Source organism: Melanerpes formicivorus, unplaced genomic scaffold (assembly GCF_026170545.1).
Source record: "Melanerpes formicivorus ecotype bairdi unplaced genomic scaffold, bMelFor1.0.p_v2 SCAF_35, whole genome shotgun sequence".
Lineage (NCBI taxonomy): Eukaryota > Metazoa > Chordata > Aves > Piciformes > Picidae > Melanerpes > Melanerpes formicivorus.
Window position 1 is genome coordinate 6,730,763 of NW_027142387.1, and position 19,233 is coordinate 6,749,995.

The window sequence follows — 19,233 nt, forward strand, 5'->3', positions numbered from 1 at the left end:
CTCAGTCACTGTAAGAGTACAGCAAAAAGAAAGCAAGCTGAGATAGCATCAATTCAACAAGCTAAACTAAAGAACGTCTCCTGATTTCTCTTGCATTCTGATGGTGGTACAAAAATTAACGTTAAAAATGGTTATTTTTCTTTTGAGAATTGTATAGCAGGCAAAAAACCAAACCAACCAACCAAACCACCAATTAGACAAATATAGCTAAATTTCAATGGTCACTGCATGTTATACTCCTCAATTTTCCACACACCACAGACAGTGCTCCTGTTAAAAACAAATGGGTTTCCTTTTAGAGGGAGATTTAAATCCCTTGAACACTAATTTTGTTCACACTCAGGATTTTAGTATCCTGACAGAAAAAGGAGACGTGAGAGATTTTTGTCATTGGGAAGTGGCGTAACTCCTCTGTTCACTCCTCTTGATATACTTTTAGGGGTGTTAGGAGACTGTTCTTACTATGACATCTCAGGACTGGTGGCATAACACTACTTTCCAGAGTTAACAGACCCCTAAGGCAATCAGGAGCACTTAGAATTGTCTCAAGTATTCTGTTTGCACACTGAAAAGACTGAAGCAGTTTGTCTTTGTTTAAAATTGGAAAGCCTTAATTCTGAGCTAATAATGGCCAAAGAATTACTGAAAGCATGGAACACTAATTAAACCTCTACAGTTAATCAGACACATGTTGAAGCACTCTGCATGTGCTTCTAAGGCATATAATCTGTAAAGCAGATGACGTTCAGCCCATTCATGCAGTTCAATTCTCTTCAGTAATTCATTTTCTGCTAGATAAGTGAGAATGTTAGAGATACATTATAAATACAAATTATAAAAAACACTATAAAGGGCTGCATGACTAACTGAATACTTCCATATTCTAATGTTTTCCTAGTAAAAGCTGGAAAGAAACAATTTCTGAAACAGACTGTTTAATTTCCTTGCCATGAAATATTTTTCCTTAAAAAAAAAATATTGATTTAATTAATTTAAATCAAGCTAAGTGTCACTATAGAAACTTTCCCTAATTTCTCATCAGGATAATTTAAAACCTCCTTCTATGTAAACCTTTTCTCTAGGGCAGAGGAATAGAATAGGATACTATAGGATAGGATAGGATAGGATAGGATAGGATAGGATAGGATAGGATAGGTTGGAAGAGACCTTCAAGATCATCGTGTCCAACCTGTTATCCAACGCTATATAATCAAATAAACCATGGCACCAAGCACCCCATCCAGTCTCCTCCTAAACACCTCCAGTGATGGTGACTCCACCACCTCCCCGGGCAGCCCATTCCAATGGCCAATCACTCTCTCTATGAAGAACTTCTTCCTAACATCCAGCCTAAACCTCCTCAGGCACAGCTTGAGACTGTGTCCTCTTGTTCTGGTGCTGGTTGCCTGGGAGAAGAGACCAAACCCCACCTGTCTACAACCTCCCTTAAGGTAGCTGTAGACAGCAATAAGGTCTCCTCTGAGCCTCCTCTTCTCCAGGCTAGGCAACCCCAGCTCCCTCAGCTCTCCTCCTAGGGCTTGTGCTCCAAACCCCTCCCCAGCTTTGTTGCCCTTCTCTGGACACATTCCAGCAAGTCAACATCTCTCCTAAAGTTAAAGCTTATGAATCATAGAGGGTTTATTAATTGTAAAGTTTATTAATCATAGGGGAAAGGAAAAGGGATAAAAGAGTCCTCCTTGCTCTAGTTGTATTTGGCTTTCACCTGTTCACCAAGTGAGCCTCTAACTTTAAAAAGAAAAAAAAAAAAAATGGAAGGAAACTGAGTACAAAAATTTTATTTTACTTCTTCCCACACAAACAGCTCTGAAGGGAAAGTTTCTGTCAACAAAGCCTGTAAGCTTTGTCTTAGTTTACAGCAGGTCTTATAGTCCTATGGGTTTTAGGAGAGAAGAAAGATATAACCAAGAAGGAGTGTAGGCAATGTTGGCATATCACCATTTAGTTAAGATAAATTTGTTTCCTTCTTTCTTTGTGGAAAAAGTGGAATCATGGAATGGTTTTGATTGGAAAAGTCCTTTAACATCATCAAGTCCAAACATACTCTGCCAAAGCTGTGCTAAATTATGAACCTCAGCACCACATCTATGCATCTTTTAAGGGTGGTTTTAGCATTCCTCTCTATTTTACAGGGAGCAAAGAAAATCTCCCAATAGCTTCAAAGAATCCAGGAATCTGGAAGTTCCTGAAGAGAATAGAAAAGAACTGTGCAGGGCTTGGCTAGGTGGAAATGTGCTCTGGAACAGCACATTTGAGATGCATGTGGCTTTTATTAGTGTCACAGAAGTACCCACAAAATAGACTGTGATAGCTACCCAAAATGCAGATTTATTGTAACCAAAATTACTTGGCAATTCCTTCAACAAAGGTTGGATGCCAGTCAGGAATACACTACTCTACATTCCTAAGCTTTAAGGATTATTCTTTCTAGAAAAAAAATGAACCAAAATGTTCGCACACTTGCTCATAAAGGGAAAACTCCTAACTCAAGGGTCCCAAGAAGACCTCTCACCCAAAAGGGATGAGGGCTCACTCAAGGATACATCCAGAAAAAAACATGTACTCACTAAACAGGAGATGAGGACTCAATCAGTTGAAGTGTCCTTAGGCTAGGTCCTGAGGTGCCAAGCTCTTCTATCAGGTCTCTGGCAAGCCCTGGGCATTGACAGGTGCCTGTCAGGGGGTTGTGTTTCTGTCAGGATTTTGTCAGTGTTTTGTCTGCCAGGGCAGTTGCATCTGCCAGAATTAGCTCATAAGCTGGATTCAGCATTTGCTGAGACTGAAAGAGCCAGAACAAAGCACAAGGGACTGAGCATCCTCCATCACCTGAGATTTAGAATATAACAGAGAAATCCCTGTCTCTTCTATGGAATGCTAGAGGAAAACTCCATGACAGGATCCTTCAGAGCATACTCCACAGTCACAGAATTGCAGAATGTTAGGGGCTGGAAGGGACCTTGAGAGATTGTCTAGTCCAACCCTCTGCCAGAGCAGGATCACCTATACCAGATCACACAGGAACTCATCCAGGCTGGTCTTGAATCTCCAGAGAGGGAGACTACACAACACCCCCTTGGCAGCCTGTTCCAGTGTTCTGTCACCCTCACAGTGAAATATTCTTCCTTCTGTTTCCATGGAACTTCCTATGCCTCAACTTCTACCCATTGCCCCTTGTCCTGTCATTGGGCATCGCCAAGCAGAGCCTGGCTCCATCCTCTTGGCACTCACCCTTTCCATATTTATAAAGATTGATGAGGTCACCCCTTTCTCTCCTCTTCTCCAAGGTGAAGAGCCCCAGCTCCCTCAGTCTCTTCTCATAAGGAAGATGTTCCACTCCCTTAGTCATTTTCGTGGCTCTGTGCTGGACTTTTTCAAGCATCTTCCTGTCATGAACTGCAACAAGCATCTTCCTTCTTGAACTGAGGGGCCCATAACTGGACACAATATTCCAGATGTAGCCTCACCAGGGCAGAGTAGAGAGGGAGGAGAATCTCTCTCAACCTACTGATCACATCCCTTCTAATACAACCCAGGATACCACTGGCCTTCTTGGCCACAGGAGCACGTTGCTCTTACTTATGGGTTGTTTTCCTAAGGCTATGAAGTGTGACATCCCAGCTGTTTCTTCTCTCTATGTTTGTTGATCCTTGTTCCTTTGAAGGTACATGTCAGGGCTCCACATGGGCTGGTGGCTGCATGGGAACTCCCCAGGAGGGCAGGGCAGGGCCCCACAGCCAAACCCCATCCCACTGTCCCAGATGAGGAGCAGAGGGAGGAGGCAGCCAGAGTCACTGCAGTTCTGGCATCAGGCACCTTCCTGTGGACAGGCCAAGGCCAGCCCAGGCCATTAGCCCTGGGATATGCCTGGGTCTGGCTTAGTGGGGCCCATGGCAGACCCAGGGTTGACCGACATATCGGGGCTGGAGCTTCAGTAAGGCCTCAGCTGCAAGCAGCCCCATAGGCCAGGGGTTGGCCCTTGTCAAAGTCTCCCCACCACATTGCCAAAAAATTCCTTACAACAAGCTCAGTTTGGACTCCAAAGAACAATTTTATAACACATCTAAGACTGGGTCAAAAGGTCTCCAGGTTAGCAAGAGCCCTGCAAGTAGTGTGGGACCCAATGGCTGGGCAGGGAGACCCTGGTGCCCCAAGGACAGGCCCTCAGTGAGGCAGAGCCAACCAGGACCATGGCTGTTAACAACAGAGAAAAACCACATCAACCTTGGAAATACATCACAAAACTATGAAACAAAACTGATGGAAGTACAGCTCAAGCACTACTTTTAGAGGTGTCCCACCCTAGGTCACACTGAAATCATAAAAGCATAGAGACTGTAAATCCTTCACACAATTAACTCATTAAAAGCTTCCTCACAGAAACATTAGGTTAAGGATTTGTGAAAATATCCTTGTCCCTGTTGTAGAGGACAGTACAAAAGATGGCATTGGCTTGTGTGAATTTTTACTGAACACAGTAAAAATATGACTAAATATCTTACAGACTCCGGTCGTGCCTTGGGGAAAGCGTAGGCAGATGTACGCAACTGAAGAGGCACTCTCTGCATTTGATGCAAGACTGATATTTATACTTTCAGCAGCTTCAAAATGCTGTACCCATGGATTAGAAGCATGCAGATATCTGATGAAACTTGGTTCTGCATCAGCACAGATTAATAGCCAAGGCTCAGTCACTGCCTGAAAGGAGAAAGCTCACATCAAGACCATGCAATTATTCATTTTTCCTGTCCAAGCTTCATTCTGTATTCTTTCCAGAATCCTACAAAACTTCTGTTGGTGTTGTCATTACAAGGGGCGGAATTTATGCCCATGTACGTGCAAAGGAAGGAAGAGTCTGTTTGCTTCATGCCCCACAATCCTACTGAGGCAACAAAGGAGCCTGGCAAGCAAAGAAGATATTGGAAGAAAGACTGGCTCCTTGCTTTGGCTCCAAATTACCCTGCCACCTCCTTCTGTTTCCTGACAGTATGTCCCCTGTAAAGATCTGCTGCCAGACTCTTCTCCTGTGACTTCTCCCATTATGTGACTTCCACAGCTAGTTTCTGCAGTGCAGATAGGCTTTTAATAGAACCTGACAATGAGACCTTCACTGGAGGTTACTGGTAAAGAATAGGTTCATGAGCCCAGAAAAAGAGCAAAGACCTTAACTCTAGCTAGTGCACAAAGCTGGGAACAGAGAGAGACTTAGATTTTCATCTGTGCTTTCAGGGTAGTTCTGAATTTTGTCCAAAGATTTTTAAAGCTGAAATCAAGTGGTTTGTAAGTTATACAAGGTTGTACAACTGGCAGTCGACAAGGGCCGTTTTGCCTTTGGAATGCAGATCACTGATAATATCCTATTGCAGTCAATACAGTATAGCAGATACAGTGGATACAGGACTATTACAGTTGTGAATTAATTAATATAAAGACTGCAGTCCTTTGAGTAAACTGCATCAAACAGCAAAAGGAAGCAGTCTATTAGATGTGATTGTGTTGCAGCACTTGTAAAATCTTGCTCCTTCTTCCAAGTGAAAAGTTGTGTGGACATGAATCCATTGCAATTCATGTAAACTGGCCACTTCTTGCTCTCAGAAACACTTTGGGACTTAGTTCAGTTCAATATTTTTGATCTTGTCTCTGCAGGCTGCTTAAGTATAAATCACTCCTTTAAAAATATAATTAATCATCAGCAAGAGTTGGTGATGCCCCCTGGGAAAAGATTTTGAGTCCATACCACAGACACAATGTGTGGTCTTGGATAATCACAGAATCACTGAATGCTAGGGGTGGAAGGGACCTCCAGAGATCCAACCCCCCTGCCAAAGCAGGATCACCTAGGTCAGGTTACACAGGAACACATTCCAACAATTCTTGGAAGTCTCCACAATCTCTCTGGGCAGCCTCTCCCAGTGCTTTGTCACTTCTCATGTCTCCTTGTGTTGAGGTAGAACCTCCTGTGTTCTGATTTGTACCTATTGTTCCTTGTCCTACCACTGGGCAACACCAAAAAGAGGCAGGCACCTTCTATTTGACACCCACCCCTCCAATATTTATAGATGTTGATAAGATCTCCTCTTAGCCTTCTCTTCTCCAGACTAAACAGCCCCAGGTCTCTCAGTTATTCTTTATAGCAAAGACATTCAAGTCCCCCAATCATCCTTGTAGCTCTCAGTTGGACTCTCTCCAGCAGATCCCTGTCTGTCTTGAACAGGGGAGCCCCAAACCAGACACAGTATTCTAGGTGTGGTCTCAGCTGGGCAGAGTAGAGGGGTAGAAGAATCTCCCTAGACCTGCTGGACACACTTTTGTTAATGCACCCACATAAGCCATTGGTCCTCTTGGCCACAAAGACACATTGCTTTTTCAGCATTGTCTTCAATGCTGGGAAAATGCTTATCAATTTATTCTGTGTTTGTGGTGGGATAATGGGTAGCTAGCAAATTATGTAAGATAATTATGAAAGCCCCCTCTCTGGAAGTGTTCAGGGCCAGGTTAGACAAGGTCTTGCACAACAGATTTAGTGGAAGGTGACCCTGCCAATGGCAGGGGGGGATGGAATTAGATGATCTTAAAGGTACCATCCAACCCAAACCATTCTGTGATTCTATGCTAACTAAATAATCCAGGCAGAACTCTTTGAAAGAGATGAACATTTATATAGAAAAGAATTAATTTTCTGATTTCAGTAAAACAGGGAAGATTTTCCATTGTAAAGCTCTATGGATACCTCCTCGAAGATGCTAGAGCTTTTGGTAAAAATGTTACTGTGGTTATGAACAAAAGCTGTTATGTGTATATTGGGTAAAGATCAGAGGAAAAACAAGGCACAGAAACCCAGTTTCCCAGTTGAACAGCAAAAGCAGAACATACCAAACTAAAAAAGTAAGACTTCAGACAAAGCCAAACAAGCCATGTGGCACAGTAATTGAAAACAAAAGTAAAAAGGGCAAGACCATTGCTTCACCAGGTATTTATAAAGGCAGAAAGAATCCCCTGGCAGGACAACCATGGAAATACTGCTGGAAGGTTTTGGCTGTAAGAAAGCAGAGATCCACAAAGGAAAAGAGGTTAGGGGTGGAGCTGCTTCAAGTTTGGTCAGGTGTCTGCTCAGTATAAACAGCAGGTTAATTGCAGCTGTCGTTTGTAGTTTAAATGAGCCTGTCTCAGCCTTCTGACAGAAAAGTGCTAATGATATTCATTAGACAGGCACAGAAGGAATCAACAGCAGAACTGTCAGTAAAAATAAAGGAAAATCCTTGTTACCAGATTTTTTTGTTCAGTGCCCTGTAAACAACTCTGTGTATTATTGCCCACTCTGGGGGCTGAGAACATTTTACTGTTCCACAGAGAATTTATCTTGCTTCTTACGAGTAATATGTGAGGAGATCTGCAGTTCCATGTAACAATATTAGAACAAACAACTGAAGATTTTGGATGACTGGTTTGATATCCATTTGAAAACATCAGATCAAACAATTAGTCTTGGTTCTGCTATTTAAGTATCAGCTGTAGTTGAATCATTCAGTACTCATTAGAACAATCAGCTGAGATACTGAAAAAAAAATATTACCTCCTGTTTCATTATCAATTTCAATTTTATCACCGTCAACTGCATACTAAATTGGAAGAAAATGAAGCAGGGTAGCTCTGAAGACTTAATCATTACATAACCTTGGAGCTATCTAACCTAAAGCTATCTCCCTCAAGCTACATTTCAAAATTAAGACCTCACTCCAGTCTCCTTTCAGGGGGCTGTAGAGAGCCAGAAGGTCTCCCTTCAGCCTCCTTTTCTCCAGACTAAACAACCCCAGTTCCCTCAACCGCTCCTCACCAGACCTGTTCTCCAGACTCCCACTAGCTTTGCTGCCCATGTATGAACCTGCTCCAGCATGGCAATGTCCTTGCTGTAGTGATGGCCCCAAAACTCAACCCAGTACTCAAGATGTGGTCTCACCAGTTCTGAGTCCAGGGGGACAATAGCTTCCCTGGTCCTGCTAGCCACACTATTCCTGATCCAGACCAGGATGCTGTTGGCCTTCTTGACCACCTGAGCACACCCTGGCTCATCTTCAGTGGGCTGTTGACAAGCACCCCAAGGTCTTTCTCTGCTGGGCAGCTTTCCAGCTACTTCACAGTTGTGAAACTCTTTGAGAAAGATAATTTATGCTAGAAATCACATATAAACTAGTCCTGCATCCTTAAAATTAAGTAAAAACTCTGCAAAGAAACTTCAAAATAAAAATTTATCTCTTATCTTTATTACGTGATTGCTCATGGTCATTATTTTCCTGTTACTGCTATGTTTACAGTTAGATTAATCAAGCATATGTAAAGATATTAGCAGTGATATTTTTTTAATTGCTTGGAAATATTTGCCCAAGTAAATATGTTTGGCTTTTTAACTACTGTCCTGCTGCACTTGCTGCACAAAAGCAGCATTGCTCTAACATTTCTTCAAAACTCTAATAAGAGTCATTTCCTGCAGCCTCCTCAGCATGCTGAGCTTTCCTTGTAGCAAATTAGATGCTGAGGTTTTTAGGATGTATAAACGGGAAATCAATGGAAGCTCCTGACCTAATTATCTTTCAAGATGTGGACTTGAGAGTTTTCTGGTGGGTCCGTGACAGGATGTTCATTCTCAGTTCTCCCTGTTGAGGATGCCAGTTTGAGGGGAAACACTTCAATTTGCAAACTGCCACAACTTGAGAATGGTCATCTTTTACCCTTGTTTCATTCTTATAATTTTCTACCATTACTTTATCTTTCTCCTTCACTGTTTTTCTAACCTTTTTGCTGTGCTGTTGAAGTGTTTCCAACCTCAGAAAGTCACGACTCTAAGTAACTTTTCTCTTTACCCTAACAGGCCAGAGATAAGCTTTACAAAAAACATGTAAAGCAAAAAGAGTGAATAGTTTGTAAAGTACCATCAAGAACTTTCATATATTTTTTTTCTTCACATTGACTATTGTTGTTTTAAATATGTGTTTTGGATAGGATACCTGATTTGCTTGTTTAATGCTTGCTGTCACCTGCTTGAAACTTTTTCCAAGCTCCATGACCTGTAGGGAAAGCTGACCTAAGCCAACCACCACTCCTGCCCCTGAAGGCCAGGCAAGCAGCCATTTGGGAAATGAGATAATGCCAGGTGTGTGGCTGGCACAGTACACAGTCTCCACACCAAATATCTTTGGGATTGTAAAGGTGCTACCCTTGTGGCCCATCTCAAACTCTGTCACCACATCACTGGACCTTGTTGGAATCTATTGCTAAAATCCTGAAGGCAAAAGTGGAATCAAAGTGAAGCAAGTTCCTTCTCATGTTTAGATGGAGATTCTTATGTTCAAATTTGTACCCAGTACCTCTTGTCCTGTCACTGGGGACCACTGAGAAGAGTCTGGCCCCATGTTCCTGACACCCACAGAAGATATGTCTACAATAAAACATGGAAAGCAGAAATACCTGAGCTGATTTCTGAAGTACTAGAAATAGCATGTCCATGCTTTTGATATTGCAGACAGGCCACGGCAGAGACATGCTCCAGCACCTGGTTATGAAGGCAACCACCTCAGTTAATCTAACCACGCCTGCAAGGTGAAATCAGCACATAAACATGAGGGAATCTTGTCACTGAGTTTGCATCTCACTTCTGCAGCTGACAGTGCTGATCACTACACCTAGAAAGGCACAGAGGGCAACAAAACCTTTAGCAGATTGTTAAACAGTTTCTGAGAGAGCTTTGTTGATTTCCATCAAGCATGATTGTGTCAGTCACACCAATTTTCACTCAGAGCTGTGTGTGGAACCATGGACAAACCATGTACATTTGTTTCTCCAGACATTGGTTCTGTAGTCTGTACTCCTCAACAGATTCCATTCAAGAAATGTGTGGAGATGGCACTTCAGGACATGGTTTTGCTAGGTTGATGGTTGGATCTTAGAGGGCTTTTCCAACCAAACGATTCTATGAGTCTATAAAATAATTTGAGAAGCCCTTTGATTTTCCTTTTGCTTTTCCTACCTGTACCAATGCTCTGTCTGCAAGCAGCTTTCAGATGAGTTACTGCAATGAACTCACTATGGTGACCTTCTTGGCCAAATGCTGATCAGATTTTCTCAGTGACCATGAAGACACAATGACATTGTTGTTGGAAAATTTTACAGATGGTACAGATGGATGGAGTGATAAATAATGCTGTGGATCATTTGGTATTCAGGGTGCTGTCAAAAGTGGGTTTTAACAGCCAAACCCATGCCACTACAATGAAATAGTGCAGAGTAAAGTGGCTGTGAGAAGGACATCGTGGTCATGGTGTCCAAACGTGTTCAGTGTAAGCAGTTTGCTTAGCACTGGAACTGCAAGAGCTCAGAGTCAGCAGGTTGCACAAATTATGGAAATGTTAGAAGTGGTGCTGCTGACAAGTGCCAGCTCTGTGAAATAGAGCATCTTTAGAGCACTCTTATCATCAGCAACCACCCAAAAAGCTCGATGTGGAATCCTGTTCCCTAGCAGGAAGAGATCTGCAGAAGAGTTTGCTGCATTGGCTGCATAAGAGGGAAGGTCATTATGCAGCAGTGTTGACTAAATGTTCAGCCTCATTAAGGCATCTAACAGCAGTTCAGGAATGTACATAGAATAGTTTGGGTTGGAAGGGACATCCAAAAGTCATCTAGTCCAACCACCCTGCAGTAAGCAGGGACATCCTAAACTAGATCAGGTTGCCCCATCAAGCCTGACTTTGAATGTCTCCAGGGATGGGGCCTCCACCACCTCCCTGGGCAACCTGTTGCAGTTTTACATCACACTCGTAGTAAAGAGCTTCTTCCTAACATCCTATTGAAATCTACCCTTGGTCTCTTCCAACCTGATTGTTGATGATGATGATGATGATTAGTATTATTATTATTATTACTAAAACCATTGCTCCTTGTGCTATCATTACATACTTTTGTAAAAAGTCCCTCTCCTGCATTCCTGCAGGCTCTCTGTAGATACTGGAAGTCTGCTTTATGGTCTCCTTGGAGCCTTCTCTTCTCCAGGCTGAACAACCCCAACTCTCTTAGCCCATTTTCATAGCAGAGGTGTTCTAAGCCCTCTGATCATCTTCATGGCCTTCTTCTGGACCTGCTCCATCAGGTTGACGTCCTTCCTTTGGTTGAGGGCTCCAGAGCTAGACACAGAATCCCCTCTCTCCATCTCTGGTCGCCCTGTTTTTGATGAAGCCCAGGATGCCATTTGCCTTCTGGGCTGCATATGCACACAGTTGGCTCATATCCAGTTTCTCATCCACCAGCACCCCCAAGTCCTTTTTGACAGGGCTGCTCTCAATCTCACCATCCCCCAGCCTGTGCTGATAAAGAGGGTTGTTCCAACACGGGTGCGGGACTTCACATTTAGCCTTGTTGAACCTTATCAGGTTCACCTGGGACCACTTCTCCAACTTGTCTTTACGGTACCTTGCAACACAATATTCTATGGCTCTGCAGTGCAAAGGTAACAGCCATCCATAAAACGAGTTGGTGGCTCTATCTTTAAAACAAACTTTTTGCTACCTGGCATATTGCCTATGTGAACAGAGAGACTAAAGACTGCTTGATCACGGCTGACTTTCAGAAGCTGCTGAAGCATCTTGTTTCACCAACTCCAGCCCAAATTAATGCTATAAAATTGAAAAAGTGTAGCAGAGATGGAAATGAATTGAAAACTGCCCCGTTGCTCGAGTTCTGGCCTCAGGGTATTGATCACTTACAAAGTGTCTCATTATCTGCATTAAATTTCCTACAGGATTTCATAGACAATATCGAGTACGGCATCTGCAAGCAACGCTCTTTATTGACTAGCTTTGCTTGGTGAGAGATTAAATCAAATGCTGAACTAAAGTATTTTAGTTCATAGTGACTAAATACAAAACAGAAGAAAAGAATGTTCTTGCAGAACTGGGAACAAAGGCTAGGGACCCTAGTAAAATGTTTTCTCATCTTAGTGGGTCTTAGAGGTCTTTTCCAATGGAAACAGTTCTATGACTTTTAATCAAATTGCTAATCAATATTCATGACTTGTCATCAAAAAAAATTAATCAAATGTGCATGTGGTGAGGGCACACCTTAAGTGTGCCCAGGCAGCCAAGAGGGCCAATGGCATCCTGGCCTGCATCAAGAACAGTGTGGCCAGCAGGAGCAGGGAGGTCATTCTGCCCCTGTACACTGCACTGGTTAGGCCGCACCTCGAGTACTGTGTCCAGTTCTGGGCCCCTCAGTTTAGGAAGGAGGTTGACTTGCTGGAACAAGTCCAGAGAAGAGCAACAAAGTTGGTGAGGGGTTTGGAACACAAGCCCTATGAGGAGAGGCTGAGGGAGCTGGGGCTGCTCAGCCTGGAGAAGAGGAGACTCAGGGGTGACCTTATCACTCTCTACAACTACCTGAAGGGAGGTTGTAGATAGGCGGATGATGGTCTCTTCTCCCAGGCACCCAGTACCAGAACAAGAGGACACAGTCTCAAGCTGCGCCAGGGGAGGTTCAGGTTGGATGTTAGGAAGAAGTTCTATACAGAAAGAGTGATTGCGCTATGGAATGGGTTGCCCGGGGAGGTGGTGGAGTCGCCATCATTGAAGGTGTTCAGAAGGAGACTTGATGGGGTGCTTGGTGCCATGGGTTAGCTGTTTGGGTGGGTTGGATTGGTTGATGGGTTGGACACGATGATTTTGAAGGTCTCTTCCAACTTGGTTTGGTTTATTCTAATAAAGGTTTATTCTAATAAAGTACTGGTTCAGTTTTGGGCCCTTCACTACCAGAAGGGTGCTGGAGCATGTCCAGAGAAGGGCAACAAAGCTGGTAAAGAGTCTGGAGAGTAGGGCTGGTGAGGAGCAGCTGAGGGAACTGGGATTGTTTAGCGTGGAGACAAGGAGGCTGAGGGGAGACTTCGTAGGTCTCTACAACTCCTTGAAAGGAGTGGGGGTTGGTCTTTTCTCCCTGGCAACCAGTGATAGGACCAGAGGAAATGACTTCAAGTTGCACAAGGGGGAGGTTTAGGTTAGATAGTAGGAAAAATTTCTTTGCTGAAAGAGTGGTCAGGCATTAGGACAGGCTGCCCAGGGAGGTAGGTGGTGGAGTTGCCATCCCTGGAGGTATTCGAGAAATGTGTGGGCATGGCAATTTGGGACATGGTTTAATGGCCATGGTGGTGTGAGGTCAATGGTTGGACTTGATGATCTTAGAGGTATTTCCAACCAAAACAATTCTGTGATGCTTCATCTGGTAAACCTTCTATTGGCAGCAGTGAGAGCTTGCTTGAAGAAACAGTGACATATTTGCCTCTTGGGGGCGGGGGAGAAGACCAAAAAAAAATTGTTCCTGGGTACTGAGACCCTTCAGAATTAAACTGGGCTAATTATTGGCAATTTTTCTTTAATAGATGGAAGGCTAAAAACTGAAGAAGTAGATGGCAAAAGAAGAGAAACCTAGAGAAAAAATTAGTGTAGGGAGACCAGGTAAAGATATCTATTCCAGTTCCTGCCAAAGAGCACTTTATTACCTATGAATTCTGAAATATAGCTTCATTACCTTAAAATGCAGCCCAGTGCCCAGAATGGGGTTTCAGCTCATTTGGATGAAATGGCCTGAAGCTTTCCTCAGCAGAGTCACAACCATTACCAACAGAGAAACTGAAACAGGGATAACACAAATTATAGTCATGCTTTTCTCTTATGCTTCCTGCAATTGTTTTTGTTCTCAGCTTAATCAGCTACTTTTCACAGCTGTACCAGGAGGTGTGAAATGACTTAGCTCAGATGTTTACCTTTATTCCTACCTCACCGGAAGGTAGGGAGGCTCAAATCACAGGGCATATGCACAAAGCCAGCTTACAAGCAGCATGTTTTCCACACTTAAAAAGGGCAAATATTAAGCATAGACCTTGGTCCAGTGTGTTTGCATCAAATGGTGAGGTAACTGCTCAGGTTCATGCCAATGTTTCACAGGAGCTGGGAGATGGACCTCCCTAAAGCAGGTGAAGACTCTGAAGTTGCTGTAGCAGCCCATTAGGGTACTGATGGTGAACCCTTGGGGGGGGGGGGGGTGCGGAAAGCCCTCTCATTACCCAGTAATTTAAATGGAGAGACCACAGAACTACAGAAAAACAGACTGGTTAAGGCTGGAAGGGACTTGTGGAGGTCATTTGACCCAACTGCCCTGCTTGAGTGCGGCCACCTACAGCCAGTTGCCCAGGAACATGTCCACATGGGTTTTAAGAATCTCCAAGGATGGAGACTCCACAACTTCCCTGGGCAACCTGTGCCAGAACTTGGGCACCCTCACAAGGAACCTCCCATATTTCAGTTTGTGCCCATGCCTCTCGTACTGTCACTGGCCATCACTGGAAGGAGTCTGGCTTCATCTTCTTTGTACCCTCCTTTCAGACCATTTGAGGCTGTCCCCTTAAGAAAGGGAATATTGTGGTCAGATGTTTGTAAACAAAAGATGGATCTAAACTAATTTCATTGGTAGATTGGGGTGAAGCACCTTTTGAACTGGGAGTACAGCAGAGAATCCTGGGCATTCCTGCACTTTTTCTCAGTCTTGCTTTTCCCCCTTTTCGGCTCACAGCTTTCTGGGCTCTCGGCCAGACTTGACCTTGAAGCAAGATAAAAGCGTGAGGCCTCCTCTAACATCTTAACACGTAACTGCTTTTTAATTAATAGTTTCTCTTTTTCTCTCTTTCTAACCCTCTCTGGGGAAAGGGGGAGAGAAGGGGGAGCAGAGGTGGGGAACCCCCTCAGCAGAGGGGGGAACTCTCATTTCTGTGTTAATTTGTTGTATATTTCTGTATATATTGTAAATACTGTAAATTCTGTATATATTTCCCTGCATTTCCCTAAACTGCTTTGTAAATATACAGCACCCACTGCTTTGCTAATTCAGCTGTGAGGTTTTTTTTTCCTTTCCCTTCAATTTTCTTCCCTCTACTCACGGGGGGGGGGGGGGGGGGGGAGGGAAGGGCCTGGCCTTTCCCTCAATCCCTCAACCCTACAACAACTAGTAAGATCCACCCTGAGCCTTTTCTTCCATGGGCTAAAGAGTCCCACCTTTCCTCACAGAAGCAATGCTCTAATAATCTTTGTGAACCATTTTTGGACTTTCTCCAGTATGTTCATGTCTCTCTTGTACTGAGGATGCCAGAACAGGAACCAGTAGTCTAGGTGCAGGCTCACCAGTACTGAGTAGAGAGCAAGGATCACCTGCATCAACCCAACCACAAAGATGCACACAGCCATTTCCTCCTGAGGGTGCAAATCCTTGAGAAAGGAATCACGTGAAAGCCAAACTGCTGTCAAACACAGCAGAGCTGTTAGCTGATACCCTAAATGTGAGGGAGAACTAAAAACTATTTTACAATTATGGCTTATTTTTCTTCCTTTCACTTTGTTGCTATTAAATTAGCTTTATAAATTTCTTCAGAGACTTATCCTAAATTTATTCTGATGTGAATAAGAATATATCTCATTTTCTCTCCCTAGGGACAAGCTGTACTATCAATATTTAAAACATCATCTGGTTTAGCAATTGTATTTTGGTTTTTTTTTTTTTCATAAGCTGGGAATACTCTGAGCAGCATCCAGACTTTATACTTTAAATCTACTATAACATGGAACAGGTTTTCCAAGGAAGTCCTGAATGCTCCCTCCCTGGATGTGTTCAGGACCAGGTTGGATGAGGCCATGAGCAAGCTGGGCTAGTGGAAGGTGTCCCTGCCCATGGCAGAGGGGTTGGAACTAGATCTTATCTTTAAGATCCCTTCCAACCCAAACCATTCTGTGATTCTATGATTTCTAGTTCAGACCTGAAATAGAATTTCTTGTGCTTTTGCAAAAAGAATTTTTCTTCTTTTGATGCCATTACTCAGCAGCAAAATATAACACATTAAATTCCATCAGAGCCTTGAGAAATGATCAAAAATTCATTCAGTCTCCTGATGTTGTGTTTGGTTTGAGTCTTGTCAGGAACATAATTTGTGTGTAAACAGGTTTTGCATTTTACAAACCAAAATACTTTTATGATTCTATAAATAGAGTAAACAGAAAGGGCTCATAAAGAAAGCAAAGGAACGATCGAGTGATTCTAGTACTGTAACAGCTTGTTGCAGTTCTGAACAAGGTGATTTAATTCTCCTGTTTTCAGCAGGTCTCATCTTCTCTCTCACACTTAACACCTTCAAACATTTCAAACACTTTGTAGCACTTGTGAGACAAAGTGCTGGGAAAACTACACTGAAACTCTTGAAGCAATGAGAAAACAGAGATAAAGAAATTATGGGAGGAATACTTGAAGCCAACCCTGCACTCTAGGCTCTGCAGCAGCATCCTGAGCTGGTGAGGAGCTCATGTGACAGCTGTGCTCAGTGCTATGTATTCAAAATGATAAGCATGAAGAGAAGGATTCCACCAATGGTGAGACCTCCTGGGAGAACTGCCAAAAGCCAGTGTCCCAGCACCCTCCATTCACTGAGGTGGGAGGTGATGGGCGGTAAGGGGAACTGCAGAATAAATAAGGAGCTGAGGTCTCACTGTGCTCAAGGTTCATCCCTACACAGGTTGTTAAAACCAGGGATCATTCATCTTTCCTTTTTTTTCAGTCTATTCAGTGCACTGCAACACACTAAAATTGCACAGATACATTAGGGAAGAAAGGTGACAAAAATCAGGAAACCATTTGTTTCACAGCTGTCCAGAGAAAACATTATTAAGATTTGTTGACAAGTTTAGTTCCTGCCATCATCAGAAATCCCACTGGCTCCCTGGTGTAGCCTTTGGGGCTTCACAACCTGGAGCTATGAGATATCTCACAAAAGGACAGGGTAGAGGGAACAGGGAGAGGGACACAATTTCTTCCTGCCACTTGTCTTATGGGAAGTAAGGATGAAACCCAGCCAAGAGGAATCTCTACTTTCCAGTTCTGGCAGTTAACATGAAAATGGAAGAGTGACTCAGTGACTGCAAATCCATTAATTTCTCAGCCAGTTCTGTCCACCAAAGACTTATATTAATGATTTCTTTAAATAAATTCTCTTTTCTTCATACATCCAAGTGATATATGATGAGCTTTTCTTTGAGCTCTGGAGTCATGGATAGAATTTATGCAGAAAAACTGTGAAGCATATATGAATTCCAGAAGGTGCTAGGAGCAGAAAACACTTTCTGAATCGAGCATTTGATTAATCTCTTCTAGTGGAGCTTTGTACGTAAAGATACAGCAGAAAAGCAGTGACAATGGTGGACAGTGGACCTTAGGACATAATATATACAGCAGAAAACCAATGAGAATAGTGGACCACCTCTTAGGCTCCAAAATTGCTGTAGATACCAGGCTTTGGAAGGCAAATTTAAAATGCAAACCTGTGGCTATGATATTCACAAATCCCTAAAGGAAACACGGTTATTGCCTTCCAGTACCTGAAGGGATCCTACAGGAAGGTTAGAGAGGGACTTTTCATAAGAGTCTGGCAACAGGACAAGGGGAAATGGCTTTAAGCTGAGGGAGTGTAGGTTTAGACGGGATCTTAGGAAGAAACTCTTCAGGACAAGGGTGGTGAGACTCTGGAATGAACTGGGGAGGGAGGTTGTGGATGCCTCCTCCCTGGGGGTATTCAAGGCCGGGTTGAATGAGGCCTTGAACAGCTAAGGCTAGTTGAGAGATGGGAGCAGATGATCTCTAAGGTCCCTTCCAACCTAAGACATTCTATGATTTTCCCATCTGTTAGTTCACTACCTGGTAGAGAAATAGAAATACCAGTTTTAAAAGCTGGCAGCTTTTGCCATTTCAGAGCTAGGAGGCAGTGCTGTGCCCTCTGCCAAGCTGGAGAAGTCTCTCTGCAGGGGTGTGTAATGTTCCCATTATTGACTCAGCAGGGCCAGATCAGCTCAGCCAGCCTTGTGAAAATGTCAGCAAGTACCCCATGCTGGGAAGGAAGCTACATCAACTACACCCTCCCACATAGTCAGACCACTACATGTGGTATGTACTTTTGTCACCGTACAAGAAGAGGCTGCTCAGACACATTCCTTGAGGCCTAGTCAATGCAGAAGGCCCAGTGATGTCTCTAGGCAACCATTTTCATTACCCTATGTATCTCTTGTTTAGGGCTTTGTAAAACTGTCCAGGAGCATCTCAGAATTAGCTGGAAAGTAGAGTTTGTGAGGACTCTACAAATCAGTGGAGTGCATCTCTTAAGGGAAATATTTGCTCTTTCTGTTTTCTTTAACTCAGATTGAGTAAATGTAAGTGGAATGTGTCATTTCTCTGTAAGCTGCAGAGCTTCTAAGTGCATCTGTTTGTTCCCTTTGTCTCCTTGGTAAACAATTCACACAGGACTTCATTGTTATAGAATAATACAATGGGTTTACTTGGAAAAGACCTTTCAGATCATTGAGTCCAACCATTCTCTAACTATGCCAAGACCGCTACTACACCATGTCCCACAGCACCATATCTCTGCCTCTTTGAAACACCCAAAGGAAATCCCACAGGAACACATCTAGCTGGATTTTGAGTGTCTCCAGAGATGGAGACTTCACAACCTCTCTGGGCAGTCTGTGCTCTGTCACACTCAAAGGGAAGAATTTTTTCCTTATGATTACGTGGAACCTCCCGTGTTCTAGTTTGTGTCCACTGCCCCTTGTCCTGTCACTGGACATCACTGAGAAGAGTCTGGCTCCATCCTTCTGCCACTTATAAGAATTAATGAGTTTCCCCCTCAGCCTCCTCTTCTCTAGTCTTCAACAGAGACTAAGTGCTTTTTCATTAACATTTTGTATTGGAAAAATCATAGAATCTTAGCTAGGGGTTGGATGGGACCTGCTCCCAAAGCAGGATCACTTAGGGGAGGCTGCAATGGATGCAAAGGAAGGCTTTGAAAGTCTCCAGAGAAGGAGACTCCACAATCTCTGAGCAGCCTGCTCCAGTGCCCAGAACCCTCTCTGCAAAGAAGTTTTTCCTCATGTTGAAGTAGAACCTTCTGGGTTCCAGCTGACCACAAGACTCCCTAGTCTGCCAGCTGGTGCTGACAACTGGCTAACGTGGATTGCATGTCTCTGCTCTCCATATTGGTACCATCACTGCCTACATGGTGTCTTTCCACCATTATGCCCTGGTAGAGCTATAAGCAAGCTATTTTCATTGATGGTTTAGAGCAGCTAAAGGAAAAACACCATCAGTTTCTGCTCTGCC